Genomic DNA, 12,539 nt, shown 5'->3' on the forward strand with positions numbered 1-12,539 from the left:
GGGGGTAGGAGACAGTGAAAGAGAGAGAGAGGGAAATAGATAGATAGAGGGGGAGAGAGGTGATATACGGTGGGACTTTGGATCAGCCAACAATGCAGAAACCCAGTCAAAAGCTTTCTTGGAACCGCTAATGAATGCATGCCTTCTCTATTGTGAGAGGGGTCAGACTGAGTGTGTGTAGGTGTGTGTGTGTGTGTGTGTGAGTGTGAGTGTGTGTGTGTGTGTGTGTGTGTGTGTGTGGGGGGGGGCCATGTGCTGGTGTGCGAGCTAGTGTTTGCGTCCATTGTGGACTGGAGTTTGTTATTCATACAGCTCTTTCATGGAGGAGAGGATCCCCTCCTGCGCAAGTGTATGTGTATGTGTGTGTGTGTGTGTGTGTGTGTGTATGTGTGTGTGTGTGTGTGTGTGTATGTGTGTGTGTGTGTGTGTGTGTGTGTGTGTGTGTATGTGTGTGTGTGTGTGTGTGTGTGTGTGTGTGTGTCACAAATGATTTCCCCCCCTGAGGGGCTTTCCGTTAAGGAGAGAAAGAGATGGAACTCCCCGGCAACAACAACACGAGGCTTCCCAGGTAGCTTTGACCAACTCACAAACAGACCCGGCGTCTGTAGCTCCGTGCTCCACCCTCACTCTTTAATCACGACTGCGGTCGCCCCCCCCCCCCGCTGTTTAAAAAGGAGTCGACTTCAGGAAGCACAGCTTTTCTTCGCTCTACAACTTTTATCACTTTTATCTTTTTGCCAAAGTCGAGATTTTTTTATCGCTTTTGAAGTTTACTTTTCATTGGAATTATCTCTGCGCACTATATTTTGGAGCGTTAAAAGTTCTCTGGAAAAGTAGTCCAAGATGGCTGCCGGGGGATAAACTCCGTCCCTTTCATGTTGGCTACCCTTCAACTGCGCTGCAGGGGGGCAACGTCCCCCCCATCTCCCCCTATCTCCCCCTTTTCATTCAGTCGCGCGTTTCCTCTTCTTTTTTTAATGCAGTTTGCTTCTTCTTTCTTTGCTCGTCTCCGTCTCTCAGGATGTCTTTATGTCTCGTCTACCTTGCTTTTCTTTCTCTCTTTTCCTCCCCGGGCTTAAAGGTGCGCCACGCCTTCTCTCTCAAAGCTGAAAAACCTTCCGAGGCCTTTTATCCTCCTCTCTTCTCCACTTACTCTCCAAAAATATAAAACACAGCACGTCTATTCATCGCGTGACAATGGATGATGATGATGGTGGGGGACGGAGAGAGAGAGAGAGAGAGAGAGAGAGAGAGAGAGAGAGAGAGAGAGAGAGAGAGAGAGAGAAGGAAGACATTTGGGACAGGTGGAGTGAGAGAAACAGAGACTGGAGACGAGCTGTAGGAGTTACCTGCCTCCTGATTGGTCGAAAAACAACCGAGTTAACAACCACTAAGAGATGGCGTTACACATTTTGGACGTTGCAAGTTACAGAATTCTGTTTGGCCATTAACGTCACCCACAGCTTGAAACGGGGGGGGGTGGAAGTAGTTCACCGGGTGCCATGGTGACACCTTTTGTGACCGTGTGACTCTCTCTTCCTATTGGTCGAGGATCTTTTTTTAGAGCCTCTCGCTGCCCTGCAATTACTGCAGAGATTTATGTTGTCTGGGGGGGGGGGGGGGTTGTCCACCACATGTTGATCATGTTTGAGCTGTGAGGGCGGAGAGAGAAATTAAAAGGCATTTCAATCTCAGCTTTGAATCTATTTTTACCAGACGAAGAAAAGCCTTTCCTTCTTTCCTTGTGATGAAAGATGTTTTAGGAACTGACAACAGTCCTCAAACAGTGAAGTCACGCTGCGTTTGTCCCGACTCAGACTTAAGGAATGAATCTGGGTACGCTGCTCAGAAACAACGCGTTTTATAATCGGCCTCATGTTGTATTTGCTTCACAAAATAAAACAGGAATCAGTAAATGGCTGCACTGACAGACTGATGGAGCAGCGCCATGACTGACTCCAGAGGTCGTGGCTCACCAGAGAGCTTCACAGTAGCTCAACAGTACGGTCAATGCAACGCTAACGCCTTGTTCCTCACTGTATTCATGCAAAATGAGAATCCTGGGGGTTCATTTTGAGTCTTTTTTTTTTTTTTGAGGCAACGTCGTGCAAAACAACGCTGTGGAAAGTACCACACATGTGTTTTATCCTCAGCCAGACTCACCGATGACCTAAACATTATACTTTCTTGTGGATACTAGTGATGTCACGAGACCTGCGGTGCCAAGTCGATTCAGAAGACATGCCGGTACTCGTTTTTTCTGAAGTACACCAGGTAGCGTAGGTGCCGAGGATCAGGACTCAATACGTACGTACGATAGAGCATCCCCCTGATGATGCTACATCGTGGACATCGAATCGGTGCTGGAGTTGGCCGGAGAAGAGCTAGTTATGGTTAGCCGTTAGCCGTTAGCAGCCGGTGGGCAGCACAGTCCTCCTAGCTAAATAACGGCGCTAACTGCTAACGTTTACGGAGGTTGCATTATGACGCGTTCAAGCTCTTTTCAGTAAAAACATTGCATTGGGGGAAGGTACATTTGAACAGTATCGTGATGTGTTCAAATGGAATCTTGTAGAATTTAGTTTTGCGTGAGAAACTTGAGGTGAATCATCAGCAATTAATATAAAATGTTAAATGAAACCGTGAATCTTGGGATTTCACCGATATCGACGACTAAACTTCTGGTTTCCGGACATCCCTGCTGGACATTACACGCTAGCTGCTGCTCAGTGACAAAAATAAAACACCCAGACATGACACCATCTCCACTATCGGGTTGTGAGGACGTCTTTTAAGAAACACTTAACTCGACACGTGTCTTCCTCTGCGAGTGGACTCGGGACAGGGATTCAGGGGGAACGAGACACAAGGTCTAAAAGCAGATTGGAGATGTTCTGTCATCAGCTACAGAGCACAATGTGAAAACTGCTCTGTGAAATCTATAGTTAGCAGAGGGCGCATGCATTTCCCATTTGGTGTTTAATAACAGGGTGGACCGGGGGTAGTGTTACGCCTCGTTACGCTCCAACGACTGCAGCTCAAGAACATGTCGTGATAATTGGAAAGGATGATACCAAACCCCTTTTAGAGTAACAGTCAGGGCTACCTTTGCAAATAAAAGTCATTGTACCTGTAGCCGCCTCGTGAAGGAGATCTGGTGTAGCGCTAAAACCATTAGCTCACTTCACAATCAACTGATTTGCTGTTTAAACATTCTCGGGTTGAAGCGTCATCTTGGATTCTGAGAACTTGTGTTTCAGTATTTCCTGACTTAATTGCTAAGATATACTCGAGGGATATTTTGTGCCAGTAAAAAAGCTCCACATTACCTCCAGAAGCTGTGATCCTTCACTCTGCAGACTACCCAGAACACATTTCACCCTTTCCCTGACAAAGTGGCTCTTTTTCCTCTTTTTATTTGATTTGGGTGTGGGGGGGGGGGGGGGGGGGGGCATCCTGGGTGGCATCCTGAGACTTTAATGCCATCACTGAGGGTATGATGAAAAGGAGGTGATGTGCGTGGAGGATGCGGGACGGGAGGAGGGAGCTTTGAAGGCACCGAAAGGTAAAAGTTATAGAAAGGCTTTCATTCCTTTCCATGGGAGGAAAAGAAGAAAAGAAAGAAGAAGAAAAAGAAGAAGAAGAAGAAGCTGTATCCACGGTGGAAAGGGATTCAGGTATCAAACACACACACACACACACACACACACACACACACACACACAGTTCCTGACTTGTGAGTAAGGCTCTGAGGATTTTGCATGAAGCAGACACCAGAGGGGCTGCTGAAAACCAGAACAGAGTACCTGCCACCGCTGACCCAGGACAGACAGGAGACCCAGAGAGCATCCTGAAACTGAAGAATCAGTGTCGCAGTCAAAGTGCTCCGACTGGAATTCACCTCAGCAACCAACGAGGACACGGAAATGCCACTCAGCGGCCAATTAAAAAGAAGCAAAGGAATTCCCATCGGAGAGATCTCGTCAAGGACGTTCAGTGGCACTTTTAAGGTCCACTCCTCCCTCGCTTCCACTCTTCCTCCCCCCTCTCTCTCTCCTGCTGTCACCTTTCAAACCCCCCCCCCCCCCCCCCCCAAAGTAGCAGCTGACGCCTCTATTATTGGCCACCGACGGGAGGAGGGAGCTTCTTAAAATGGTCACATTCGTTTGGGGGAAGTTCCCAGACTGACATGTGACACTGACGCCGCTACAACTATCACACACATATAAATATATATATATCTACATCTATATATTCACACACATGATCTGTCTCTGCATGCCGTCTACTGGCAGCCGTGGAGCGAAACACTCGGGATCAGAATGCGCTTTACCTTCTCAATGAGATTTAGATATTTAGTGCAGAGATTAGACACTCTTTAGGTGTTGAGCCGGCTCGCTCTCATCCGGTGATCTGCGATGTGTCAACAGCAGAGTGAGATTATGCTTCCGGCGTGAGCATGAAGGACGTCTGCTTTGTTCTTTTACACAGAGAGTGTGTGTCTTTGTGATCACCGAGATCTGCAGCAGCATCGTAAACCTGCGACCTCCGTGTTGAACAATCACTGGACCCGAAGCGCTCCACGTTTAGCTGCTTGGCAGTTTGCCATTGGCAACCGTTTTGGGGATTTGGCAACCAAATCCTGGCTGTTGGTGGCCATCAGCGGCAACAACTTTTAAATATGAGGTACAATAGGGATCGAAAACAGGAGAAAGAACAACCCGAAGTAAAGGCATTTTAATTAGTGATATTTAAAGATTGCCGTTCTAGTCACAACCAGAACACGCTGCAGCTGCGTTGGTGCTTTAAGTCGCCTCCACCTGTTCTGCTTGAGAGACGATGGTGAAGCAAAGGAAGCGGGTCGACGATGCGGTGAAAGGTCGTTACTGACTCTCAACATCACAAACAAACGTGCAAACTGATAAAAAAAAAAGAAGCAGAGGAAACGAAGAAATTAAGATGAAATTTGTTTAGTCTCGGGAAGGATTTAGTTTGGTTGCTTTATTAAATGTTTTATGATAAAGCTGTCGTATAATATCTCAATTAATCAAAACACAAGGTGACTACAAAATGGCAACCGTACTTTCTGCAACCAAAAGCCAACCTGGCAACCACTTATTTAAAGTTAGTGTTGAGCATTGCTACCTTCAAAAACACATGAAAAAATGAAATATATTCATATAAGTCTGCTTGGCTGCAGTTTAAAAAAAGAAGAGATTCCAGCTACTAAAGCCAGCGGAGGGCCATATGTGTGAACAGAAGGCGGTGAGGAGACGTCTGTGTGTGATGCCAAAGCTCAACCAGCTCAGCCTGAACCCAGAGAACCATGAACCACGCGCAGAGAGGAGAGGAGACAAGGAGAGGAAAGGAGACAAGGAGGGATGGGAGGAGATGAAAACTGAAACACTAATTTAAAAAAGATGCAATGAAATTCTCAATTAAAGTCAAATGAATAATACTAAAAGTCATCCTGAGGAGATCAGAGCAGAACAGAGGGAGTCAGAACTCCTTCAGGGAACAAAGAACTCGGATGTCAGTCGGAGGTAAAAAACAAACAGACATCTCGAGGAAAACAAGTAGGAACCCAGCCGACATAACTCCCGCTGGAAAGTTCCGGGCCACTCCTTGAACGCACCAGCTGTGATGGAGATGGAGGAGTTGTGACAAGACAGTCAGCAGCAGATGTGAACCTGCCTCATAAAACACAGGGAGTTAAGGGGGGGGGGGGGGGGGGGGGGGGGGTGAATACGACCCATTTAGAGAACGGATGCGCCGCGTCAGGGTGCAGCATCCATTGATGTCCGTCCATGCGGATGGTTTGGGCACAGATGGAGATGCTTATGTAGAAGATATCGGAGCCTGTAAATACTAAAACAAACAGCACGGCGACACAATTTCAGAAGCTGATATGAAGTGGATGTGCCAGTCGTGGTAGTGGAAGGCCAAGCTGGTATTTGCATGTTGCTGCCTTGTTCTCCGAGGACTCTTTCTCCAGCTCTGTTCTGCTTCAGTAAACGGTTGCGTCCTCATTTTTTAAAAACATATTTGTTTGCAGAGGATCATTTGGGCGTGGATGCCAGTCTGAGCTCCAGATGTCCAAAGACAGGGAAACTGTGACCCGACATGCTGTAGGTGGGGCGGCGTTTCCGGACCTCCCAGCGTTCCCAAAAACACACCGGGGGAGGGGAGGGGGTGTATGCTAGAGTTACACAGGCGACCCGCGGCGACTGGGACGCCATCTATTATCTCCAAAAACAAGATCCTCATCTACCAAACAACCCTCTGGTAGAAAAAGAACCCAGATTGTTTTACCGGAAGAAGGGCGGTCAAAATATCCTTCTGTTGTTTCAACTGTGATGTTAGAAATGAATGGTGAACCTCAGGGACATGAAGGAGACGGAGCGACGCCCTGCTGTCTGACAATATTGTTCACATCCATGCGTCGGGTTTCTCCTGCCGGCCTTTGAGTCGCCCCGCGGGGCTCAGCGGGCTGTAAGTTCCTCGAAATGAGGATTTAATTTGAGGCGAAGCAAAAAAAAAAACACAGAGACAAAATATTAAAAGTGAACCCGGCGAGGAGGAATCATGGGAATTGCGGTTATTTTGCGGACGCAGCCAAACGCACGTCCACTTTGATTAGAGTCCTGCTTTCTTTTTTTTTTGGAACGTCGAAAGCATCAGCGCTTTTGCTTCGCTGGCTTAAAAGGCTTCTGTTTGTGTGTGTGTGTGTGTGTGTGTGTGAAGGCTAACAGCTCATAAGGGGGAAAGCGCCGCGATGCTTTGCGCATCTCAGTAGGCTAATTACAAACACTGCAGCCGCTGCAAAAAATGAAACATGAAAGAATTAACAATCACAGAGCGGAAGAGAGAGAGAGAGAAAACAAGGGGGAGGAAATACAATTATTGTTAAAGAATGCGTAGGTAGCGTCAGTAATTAGATCTCACTCCAATTAGACTGCTGAAGTTGTGCTTTCTCCCCCCCCCTCTCTTTGTGTGTGTTTATCTTGAGATATCCTCAAACTGTTTTTCTTTTTTACATAGTAGCAGAGTTCATGTGTTTGTCATTCACATATTCATATATGTGCTGTGTGTGTGTGTGTGTGTGTGTGTGCAAGTCTGACCCACATGTAGACCTACTGGGACCACCAGCTAAGACTTGAGATACAGTGACAGCTGGGGGCAGCTGGGTCGTGTGTGTGAGCTGGGGACAGATGACAGAAAAAGACAGCCGGGCAACACGACACACACACACACACACACACACACACGCGCACACGCACACGCACACGCACACGCACACGCACACGCACTCTCTGTGGCTCCTAACCCGTTAAAACAGACTTCTGATAATCGTGTGTCCTTTAATCCCTGAACTTTCCCTCCCAGGTGCCATCCAATTCCCTCTTGAACGCTCCTCGCCGTCCTGGCCTCTGACAGCCTTGACGTGGGGGGGGGAGAGACTATTTTTAGACTGGTAAAGTCGGCAGTTGCTGCAACTCATGGCGTGAAGTAAAAGTCTTCCTGTTTTGTAAGTCGCACGACAAAAATTCCCACGGTGGTTTATTTAAAAAAACAAAACAACAGTGTGACCTCATAATTTCAACACAACAGACTCAGCTATTTTTAGGAGTGAGCTGTATTGTTATCATATCGTGAATCATTCTGTGAGAGCGGTGTTCATAAATGGGGACAGGTGTCTCGGTTTAGATGAAACAGTAGGACCCTAGATTTCAGAGAGACCTTGAACTCACTTCATCCTTCGGCTGAGGATGGAAGGCGATTCGGATTCTTTAAATCTGAACGTTCGTTACCTCAAACTCACTGAACTGAACCTCCAGCAATGATTTATTTTGGCTCCCGTCAGATTTTATTCACTGAGGCCTCTTTGTGCTGCAGTATAAGAGTCCTGCAGCTCTATAGAAACAGCACCATCATGGCTAGAAGTAGAGAACTCAAACATGTCGTTAGCTCATTAGAACACAGCTATAATGCAATGAATCATAAAGAAAATTTAAAAGAAAGCTGGATTTATTTGAGATTTTATTTTTTACAAAATTTGGAAAACAATGGAAACTATAGTCAGCTATAGTGCCCACAATTGTTACCACACTGAAAACTATTGAGAATCCACATTGACGTACAAATAGACTATTTAACTCTATACAACCTCAACTTACAGCCTCTCCTCTCTGTGTTCACCTGTTGTTCCCCTATCGTTCCCCTAATGTTCCCCTATCGTTCATCTATCGTTCACCTATCGTTCCCCTAATGTTCCCCTATCGTTCACCTAATGTTCATCTATCGTTCACCTATCGTTCACCTGTCGTTCCCCTCTGTCGTTCCGCTCTGTCGTTCCCCTGTCGTTCCCCTCTGTCGTTCCCGTCTTTCACCTGTCGTTCCCCTGTCGTTCCCCTCTGTCGTTCCCGTCTTTCACCTGTCGTTCCCCTGTCGTTCCCCTCTGTCGTTCCCCTCTGTCGTTCCCCTCTGTCGTTCCCCTCTGTCGTTCACCTGTCGTTCCCCTCTGTCGTTCACCTGTCGTTCCCCTCTGTCGTTCACCTGTCGTTCCCCTCTGTCGTTCCCCTCTGTCGTTCCCCTCTGTCGTTCACCTGTCGTTCCCCTCTGTCGTTCCCCTCTGTCGTTCCCCTCTGTCGTTCCCCTGTCGTTCCCCTCTGTCGTTCACCTGTCGTTCCCCTCTGTCGTTCACCTGTCGTTCCCCTCTGTCGTTCACCTGTCGTTCCCCCCTGTCGTTCCCCCCTGTCGTTCCCCTCTGTCGTTCCCCTCTGTCGTTCCCCTCTGTCGTTCCCCTCTGTCGTTCCCCTCTGTCGTTCCCCTCTGTCGTTCCCCTCTGTCGTTCCCCCCTGTCGTTCCCCTCTGTCGTTCCCCTGTCGTTCCCCTCTGTCGTTCCCGTCTTTCACCTGTCGTTCCCCTGTCGTTCCCCTCTGTCGTTCCCCTCTGTCGTTCCCCTCTGTCGTTCCCCTGTCGTTCCCCTCTGTCGTTCACCTGTCGTTCCCCTCTGTCGTTCACCTGTCGTTCCCCTCTGTCGTTCACCTGTCGTTCCCCTCTGTCGTTCCCCTCTGTCGTTCCCCTGTTGTTCCCCTCTGTCGTTCCCCTCTGTCGTTCCCCTCTGTCGTTCCCCCCTGTCGTTCCCCCCTGTCGTTCCCCTCTGTCGTTCCCCCCTGTCGTTCCCCTGTCGTTCCCCTGTCGTTCCCCTGTCGTTCACCTGCCGTTCACCTGTTTGCGCGCTGCAATTTCTTTTGGGGCCCATTTGGGGCTGCAGATATCCATTGTTTCAGACAGTTCATAGATCTGTGCTCAGTGTGCTGACTTTATGTGAAACGTTCCACTGCTGTGCAACAGGAATAAAATGTTTCAGTAAGTTTCAGCAAAAATGTCTGTCTTCATCACAGTCAGAGCATGTGAATGCAGCTCTACTGTTCATCAATATAATGCTGTAACTCCGAGGTGATGATGGTGACCCAGCGATCAAAGAATAAAGACACTTTACCCACAATTTAGGTGTATTTTCCCTTTAACTCACGAGATGCAGGTAGCATGTTTTATACTTAATGTGAATATAATTCATACTTTGTTGGCATCTTATTCTGAAAACCGGATGTGCGTCTGAAGAAACCGGATGTTGTCTCACGTTAATCTTTCCGCTAACTTTCAAAGTCCTTCGCTCGCTCCCGATCTGTGCCGTTTCAATGCGTTTACCGTGAATTTCAGCATATAGGTGCACTAAAGTGTAAGTGTCTGCTGACTTTACCGCAGCGATGTCCAGTAGTCTCCATTCCTCCACCGCTGCCAGTGAGCAACGGACTTTCAAAATAAAAAAACGCGCTATAAAATAATTGTCGGCGTTAATTAATTAATGCGTTAACGCGATATTATCGCGTTAACTTGCCCAGCACTAATAATAATACGAATGAGTTTGCAAATATATTGTGCAAAATTATTTTTTCTAACAGGCAATTAAAATTGACAAAATATTGGTGGGGACAATTGTGTCTTTCCCAAACTTTGGTCGTGACTAGTCCCTATGGACCCTATGCAAACCTACGCCCTTGCATGGTGTAAATTTGGCGATTTTTATAAAGAAAACATGCTTTTTCAAAGCCGCCAGCAGGTTTCTTGGTTCAGAAACTGAAGTTTAATGCATCTGACTGATCACTCAAGCCTTCGGCAAACAGATGGAAACCTCTTCGCTGCGAAAAACAGCCGTCACTCAGGCAGCTCAAAAGTCCAAAAAGTGACACGGAGATGCCTCGATCACAGATGTGAGCAGCTGTAACGACAGTTACACACATCCAACAGACTTTCATTCTACTCTTCTGTTTTCAGTTACAAACCCATAAAAACAGCAGCTGAACTCTAAAACCACCAGCTTGATGTCCCTCCGCTGGCAGCTTTCACGTAGCTCCTTAAATGCAGACGCATCTCTCGTCTTCTCCTTCAAAGACAAACGGGACTAAAGTGGGTCAGCGTGTGCAGGTACCGTTCTGATACCACAGTCCACGTCTGCATGCTGCAGTGACCTGGATACGGCAACAACAGAAAGCAATGGCGAAGTGCTGCATGCCGGCTTTTCTCAAATAACATCCTTGTTCATCAAATGTCATGTTACGTATCTGTCTAGTTACACACGTGTGTCCGGTTACACACGTGTGTCCGGTAACACACTTGTGTCCGGTAACACAAGTGTACGAATGGTGGATGAGACCAGTCTGCATAATATCTAGGTGTAACTCAACCCGTTCTTCTTCTTAGCGTGATTGGCTGAAGCCTTTATCCGCCGTGCAAGAGTTGAGAAAAATCAACCTCATTTTGGAGAAAAAACATGTTGCGTTCTGTGTGAAACAGTTTGTATAAAAAAACATATACTGACATGTGAATTACTCTAACAGCCCCCTGGTGGGTAAAGGCCTTTACTGTCAAACAGCCGCAGACCAGTAATCAATACCAGCGTGTACTGATTGATGCAGTCAGCCTGTCACAGTCTCACCTTCAGTGTTACCGAGTCATTCGTGAAGTCCAGCGAGTCGGTCCGTTCTTGTTACACAGAAGAGCTCATAATTCAGCCGCCCCCCCCCCCCCCACGGTCACTGCAGATGTCTCAGCTCCGAGGCTCCATTCGGGCCCCGACTCATAGCCTTAGGACTGAGCAATGTGCCCTTCAACTCACTGGCAGAGTTGTAGAGGAACCAGAGCTTGGATTCAGCAGCCTCACTGAGCGGATACTTATCACAACATTTCTTCTTTCTGTCTCCAGCCCTGCGCTGAATGTTACTTAACGCTCCGCTGTAAAGGGATTTAGGTAAATGCCACGAGGAAATCAGACCGGAGACCCTCTAAACGGCTGCAAATGAAAGCACAAGAGAGAACGTCGGGTTCGTGGCTGTTGAGAGCGGCGGGCTTAGGGACGGAAACGCACCGTCGGCAACGATACGGCAACGATACGGCAACAACTGGCGTGTTGGTTAAGATGAGGGTCAGAGGACGGATACATGACGACTGTGATATTTAATGTCTGTTGTATGAGAAAATTATACTGCAAAAGAGAGTCTGAGTAGAAGCAGAGAAGCATTTGTGATACACTGGAATATATATACATATCTTCAGGTGTCTTTTAGGTGGAGTGATCAGCCTCTTTGATGCTAACCGTTACATTAAAATGTGATTTTCTATTTGCAGACTCACAAAGTGATTCGTGTTCATTGTGCAGCAGAAGCTTCTGTCAAGGAGACATTTCACACGTTATCTAAAAACAAGCCACAAACAGAAGAAACTGATAACATGAAAGTGAACGGAAAAATAAGAGGGAGTGACGAGGAGGGAGGAGGAAGAGGGAGTGACGAGGAGGAGGAATGAGGAGGAAGAGGGGTGACGAGGAAGAGGAAGTGACGAGGAGGAGGAATGAGGAGGAAGAGGGAGTGACGAGGAGGAGGAAGTGACGAGGAGGAGGAAGAGGGAGTGACGAGGAGGAAGGGGGAGTGACGAGGAGGAAGAGGGAGTGACGAGGAAGAGGGAGTGACGAGGAAGAGGAAGAGGGAGTGACGAGGAGGAGGAAGAGGGAGTGACGAGGAGGAGGAAGAGGGAGTGACGAGGAGGAGGAGGACGAGGAAGAAGAGAGTGCGTCAGTGATGGAAAGAGTGTGAATATCTGAGGACAACATGCTCACAATATGAACTCGCTGATGTTTAGCAGGTTAGCTGCTCACCATGCTCTCATCTTCCTTTAGCGTGTTAGCATTACAGCTAGCTCCATATTAGCTTGGTGCTGATATATCCTCTTTAAAATGTCCTGCTTATGGATCTTGATCACAATTCTTAAAACAAACTAATCTAATGGATCCGTAATGTCCGTTTTTTTTAACGCTTAAAAGCTTAGCTTAGCATCGATGCTGCGCTAAACATGTCTCTACAAAACTTTAAATAACTTTTGTATCATTTTGGAAAGTTAAGAATCCGAGGATGAAGTCGTGTTTTTTTTTTTTTTTTTACTGCCTCTTGCTCGGATACATTTTAAAGAAAACCTGCTTT

The sequence above is a fragment of the Anarhichas minor genome, unplaced genomic scaffold (genome assembly GCF_050575085.1).
Source record: "Anarhichas minor isolate MPS153535 unplaced genomic scaffold, ASM5057508v1 ptg000021l, whole genome shotgun sequence".
Taxonomy (NCBI): domain Eukaryota; kingdom Metazoa; phylum Chordata; class Actinopteri; order Perciformes; family Anarhichadidae; genus Anarhichas; species Anarhichas minor.